The sequence below is a fragment of the Mauremys reevesii genome, linkage group 10, assembly GCF_016161935.1.
Source record: "Mauremys reevesii isolate NIE-2019 linkage group 10, ASM1616193v1, whole genome shotgun sequence".
In the NCBI taxonomy this organism is placed as follows: Eukaryota; Metazoa; Chordata; order Testudines; family Geoemydidae; genus Mauremys; species Mauremys reevesii.
In genome coordinates this window covers 72,899,049-72,905,209 of record NC_052632.1, presented here as the reverse complement: position 1 = coordinate 72,905,209, position 6,161 = coordinate 72,899,049, and the positions used below count along the sequence as shown (strand labels likewise).

Below are 6,161 nucleotides of genomic sequence, written 5' to 3'. Positions count from 1 at the left end.
TGGCATCTAACTTTTAAACAGATCTCTGAAAATACACAACTGAGAGTAGATGGGTCAAGGTTTTAGTAATGGGCTGAAGAGTTTTTCAGTCTTTCAAATCCAACCTAGGGTGGTAGTGACTGAAAGTTACCATCCAGTGGTTGTTCAGTAGCTATGTCAAATACATTGGTGGTGCGCAGTGGGCATGTTTCTGCATTTTTTAAACACTCTACTAATTGGGTTTCCTTTTTGATAGTCTTAGCAGAGATGATTATTGGGCCAGGAAGCCTGAGTTATCATTTCACCCATTAAAATTATTCTTCCTGGTTATTACTGAAGAACACGGGTGGAGCCATGAGAAGAAAATAGAAGTCTGCTGCCTTTGCTGTGTATAGAGTGACCAGATAGCAAGTGTGAAAAATCGGGACAGAGGGTGGGTGGTAATAGGACCCTATATAAGAAAAAGCCCCAAATATCGGTACTGTCCCTATAAAGTCGGGACATCTGGTCACCCTAGCTGTGTATCTGTTCTGAGGATAAACACTGGACTTTATTCTGCAGAGCACTCAATCTTGGTGTCTTTCACTAGCACTTATTTCACCTACATACTTAACCTAAATCAGAAATGTATATAAATTTTTATAGCATAGAATTTGGCCCAGTGGTCTTGGAGTTGGCCAAAAAGGATTTGATTCCTAGGTTCATCCTCAGATGCTTTCAAGAACTTGGAGCTCTGTAGAGAAGGCATCTAAAAATGCTTGTGTTTTACTGGTAAAGTGTACCCTGGAACAATAAACTAGTAAAGCAAAGCCTAGGGAGTGTCCAGACCCTTTATAAAGGTGTTAACCATCTTGAGTTAATTGGTGATCAATTTAAGATAAAAACTCTAGTGAAGACAAGCCCTTATACTTTGATGGCAGAAATAGGCCTCATGTTGCTCTGCAAAACCCTGAGGGCTAATTAAGGAAAAGTGGAGCAGAGATCCAAGGGGAGCGCTTCCTCAACCAAAAAATTGGTTTAAAAATAAGTAAGTTGGAGGGCATGATGTGGGGTGAATGTAGCATTAAGCTCTTTAGCTTATGTGGGTGACGTAAAACTGGCAGACACATTTGAATTAATTATGATACTCTTCGCTATCTTGGAAAATGTATGTAGTCGATTTGACTTACAGTAAACGCCAAGAAGACAAAGTGGCTTGGAATCAATAAGTTTTTACTTGTTCTAGCAATGAAGTCATAGAACAAGTTAAAAACTTATGGATTCCAAGGCCAGAAAGGACCATTGTGATCATCTAGTCTGACCTCCTGTTTAATATAGGCAATAGAACTTCCCCAGAATAATTCCTAGAGCGTATCTGAAAAACATCTAAACTTGATTTAAAAATTGTCAGTAATGGATAATCCACCACAACCCTTGGTAAATTGTTCCATTGATTAATTACTGTTAAAAATGTCCAGTCTGAATTTTTTTTTAACTTCCAGCCATTGAAGTGTGATATACCTTTCTCTGTTAGACTGAAGAGCCCATTATTAAATATTTAGATACTGAAAGACTGTAAACAAGTTACCCCTTAACCTTCTGTTTGTTAGACTCAAAGGATGTGTCTACACAGCAAAGAAATATCCATGGCAGACTCAGGCTCATAGAGCTTGGGTTGGGAGGCTGTTTCATTGCTGTGTAGACTTCCAGGCTTGGACTGGCACACAAGCTCTGGGACCCTCCCACATCACAGCAGCCTGGAGTCCAGGCTCCAGCCCGAGCCCTGAAGTCTACTCAGCAATGAAATGGTTGCATGGCCTGAACCCTGGAGCTCAAGTTGGTTAGCATGGGGCAGCCATGGGTGTATAGTTGCTGTTTAGACATACCCAGTGAGCATAAACTATTTAGCTTATCACTATAAGACATGGTTTCTAATACTTTAATCATTCTTGTGGCTCTTCTCTGAACCCTCTCCAATATATCAACATCCTTCTTGAATTGTGGGCACCGGAACTTGACACACTATTCCACTTGTTGTGACATCAGAGCCAAATATAGAGGTAAGATAACCTCTCTGCTCCTACTAGAGCAGTGGTTCTCAACCTATTCACCATTCTGGGCCACAGGTTAAGAACCATTCTGCCAGACACACATTGGCCTGCCAACCCCTGCACTGCCAGCGTGCCCCGTCCCCTTGAGGGCTGACCCGAATCATGTGCCACACTAACCCTTTGCCCAGCGCCCCACCGACTCCCTATAGCTAGCACTCCCCTGCCCAGAGATACACACACATACCCCTTGCCCAGCACCCCTCCCTCCCACAATCTTCCCACAGACACATGCCCAGAGGGGGCCAGGAGTGGAGCTCTGCGGCATGGGGCTGGGCGGGGGAGAGCCAGGAGCTGAGACCCCAGGCTCAGGGCCAGAAGCAGAGCCCCAAGTAAAACCTGGGGGTGATACAGCACCCCACCCGAAACCTCCCCAGAGACCCACTCTCCTGCCCCCTGCTGTACCCACTGGCCTCGCTGCTGGCTGGAGTGCTCCAGTAGGGCTGCCTGATGCTGTCTCCCCCTCAGTCAGCCCACCCCCTGCCAGACTGGAGCGGCAAATTTTGAATTTTTTTTAGCACACAGCTGTGCGGGCTGCAGATTGAGAACCACTGTACTAGAGTTACCCCTGTTTATGCATCTCAGGAATGCATTACCTTTTTTGGCCACAGCTTCACACTGGGACCTCATGTTCAGCTGATTCTCCACCATGAGCTTCAGTTCTTTTTCAGTCACTGCTTCCCATGGTAGAGTCCCCCATCCTGTAAGTACGGCCTACATTCTTTGTTCCTACTTATATACATTTACATTTAGCTGAATTAAAACACATATTGTCTGCTTGTGCCCAGTTTACCAAGCAATCCAGATCACACTTGAATCAGTGACCTGTCCTCTTCATTACCACTCACCTACATTTTATCAGCAATAATTTAGTTTTCTTCCCGGCCCTTGATAAAAATGTTAAATAGCATAAGGCCAAAAGCCGATCCCTGCAGAATCCTGCTGGAAACACACCTGCTCAATGACGATTCTCCATTACAATTACGTTTTAAGATCTATCACTTAGCCAGTTTTTAATCCATTGAATGTGTGCCATGTTAATTTTATATTCTAGTATTTTTAATCAAAATGTGTTGTACCAAGTCAAATGCCTTACAGAAGTCTAAGTATATCATGTCAACACTTTATCAACCAAGCTTGTTGATCCCTTCAAAAAGAGGTATCAAGTTAGTTGACAGGATCTATTTTCCATATACCCATGTTGATTTGTATTAATTACATTACCCTCCTTAAATTCTTTATTAATCGAGTCCCCTATCAGCTGCACCATTATCTTGCCTGCATGTGTATGTGTACCTAGAAAGCTTGATCTGTGCCAATGGTTCCATCAAGAATGAGGTTAAAAGGAGATGTGCTGTAGTTGCAAGGGATGCATAGAAGTTGATGAGATTGTGGACTGATAACATTATATTTGGTACCAAAGTGAACATTTATCAGCATACTAACAGTATCTCAATGGCCTAGAGACGCAGTTACATTGAAAGAAACAGACATCAGAAAGCTGGAGGCAGTAGAGATGAGAGTTCGTCGGAAGATGGCAGGTACAAAGTGGAATGATTTTAAGACAAATGAATAAGTTAGGAGAGTAGCATGTGAAATCAGGGTATGGGACTGACCGCTGTTGAAAGGATTACAATGTTGGAGACACTGTAGCAGACAAACAGATGATAGGATGCCAAAGAAAATAATGCAAATGTAAGCACTGTTGCAGAGCTAGAGGCCGACCACCTACTAGATGGCATGACATTGTATGCGTGGATGTGACCAGGCTATTACTAATGGAGAAATAGGTATGGACAAGAATGAATGGCAATGCTGTACTGCTCCTCATGTCTGTAAAGATGCTTTTGGGATGAGAAGAAGGTAGTTTTAAAAAAACTCCCTCTTAAAACTTATATTCATTACAAAAATATACCCTGTATTTTGAATTACTGAATATAGTAGGTTTTATTATTAAATTGGCTTATGAGAGCAGTAATGCTTCTAATACTGTGCAGTTGATTTCAGATGATAGCAAGCACTTAAGTAGTACTTTATATTTTCAGGTGCTATACAAATATTAACTAATTCTGATAACATTCCTGAGGGAAGAAGAAACTCAGTAACTGAGATGTTGGTGACTTCCCCAAGATCACAGAATATGTCAGTGGTAGTGGTACAATTAGTGCAATTAGATATCAGAAGATCTTGAATCCCAACTCCATGTTAATTTCCCTATACCACACTGCTTCCCATATAAATAGCTGCAATTCTTGGGTGCTGACTGTATACTCATTGTGCTGCATTTCAAACAAATCTGACTTGCCCATCTGTGATAATGGTAAAGACCTTTGAACAGAGATAAATCATAATCAGTATAAATTTGCATGATGCCTTACATTTCATGAACAATTAGTCACCATAACTGTTGTATCACATTGACAATGGAAACTGAAAGAGGAGGGGATAGAAAATGTCATTCTCAGTTGTGTCTTCCCTCAAACAGTAAATCAGCTCACTATGATTCACTTTAATGATCACAGGATGCAGTCATCTGACTGTAATAAGAGAGAAAACTTTATTGTTTAGTTATATATATATATATAAAAGAGGGCTGATTACTTTTAACTTGCAAAAGATGTTGGCTAAGAAGCTTATGTGTAGGATGATGCATAACTTTAGTATTATGTTGATTAAGTGAATAAGTCTCTTGATACATGTAGGACTAATTGTTAGCAATAGTATTTTTGGTAGAGTGGAGGCAGGTGAGGTAGAAGTTGCAGTAGTTAGCAGTTGTCAGGTTCAGTGGTAATTATTAAAGCTCTGTGGATTGCAGGTGATTTAGAATTCTAAGTAGTGTAGAAGGCAAACAGCCAGCTGCAGATAAAATCTGACAAAAACCAACCAAACAAAAAAAACCCCATGTTCATATGGCAAAATACATGGAGCAGATAAATTATAGTTGATATTATTCTAATTAAAACAGACTGCTACATTTGTTCTTTGTTTATTTTAATTTCAGACAATCATCTCCTTTGACAGTACGCACTGATATCAGATCTGAGAGAAACTGATCACGTCCCTTACCTTCCTATATCCACTACAGCTCAGTACTGCTAATAAGAGTGTGACACTATCACTATCATAGCCTGCTATCTATTTATTCTCATCCACTTAAGAGCGTATGCAATGGGGCATATTCAGTAAAAGCTAGCAGAGAGATGGAAAGTTCTGGCTTGTTCACCTGTCCTCTAGTCTTTTGTGGCCTACAGCTGTCACTGTTAATTTGCTGAGCAAAGTAAGGCCTAACACTCAGCTTGATGGTGTGTCTTGGCTGGCTGGAACGCTCCCCCAAGCAGGTATCATCAAGTGGAGAGATGACCAAGGCAGGCAGCAGGGTTATGGATATGGTTAGAGTTGGATTGGCTAGCTTGAAGTTGGTGGTTGTTATTAAGTGGCTAACTCTGGTCCAGAATACATGAGAAATATGAGCTCCTGGTCCCCTTCCCCTAGGCTGCTTTGCCTGTTACTGCTGTTGATTTAACATGCCATATATTCCTGCTCTTTTGAGGCATCAGTGTAATTAAGAATCACTGTGCCTGTATACCACAATAGCTTTAGAGTTTCCCATGACAGCTGCCTAGGGTGACCACCTTTTCAAAAGGCAAAAGTGGGACACGTGCAGGAGCCCGACCCCTGCCCCTCCTCTTCCTCCAAGGCCCTGTCTCTGCTGCTTCTCTTCCACCTGAGGCCTTGCCCCCTGGCCAGGTGAGAAGCTGGAGTCAGGCTGTGGTAAGGGCTGTCTAGGGAGCCTGGGCCACTGTGGGGAGTCCTGCACCCTCCACCTACCTTGGGCCAGGGGCTGGGATGCCTGGCCCATGTCTCCAACCCCTGGGACATGCTGCCCAGGGCAGGTGTAGGGTCTGGGGCTCCCTGGGTGGCTCTTACCATGGCCCAGCTCTGGCTTCCGGCATTGGCAGGGGGTGGGGCCTTGGAGGGAAGCGGAAGAGCAGGGGTGTGGCCTTGTGGTGGTGGGGAGGCTAAGGCCCATCTCCCCATCCCTCCAGGAAGAGACTGATGCTGCCCGTGAGCCTTGGGCAGACATGGAGCGGTGCT

At 43.1% G+C, this 6,161-nt stretch overlaps 1 protein-coding gene across 5 annotated transcripts in view; it reads left to right on the top strand.

Moving 5' to 3' along the window:
• The window catches only part of C10H7orf50 (chromosome 10 C7orf50 homolog), a 210,276-nt gene that overhangs the window by 61,827 nt on the left and 142,288 nt on the right, over nt 1–6,161 (top strand). The gene's annotated exons all lie outside the window — the stretch shown is intronic.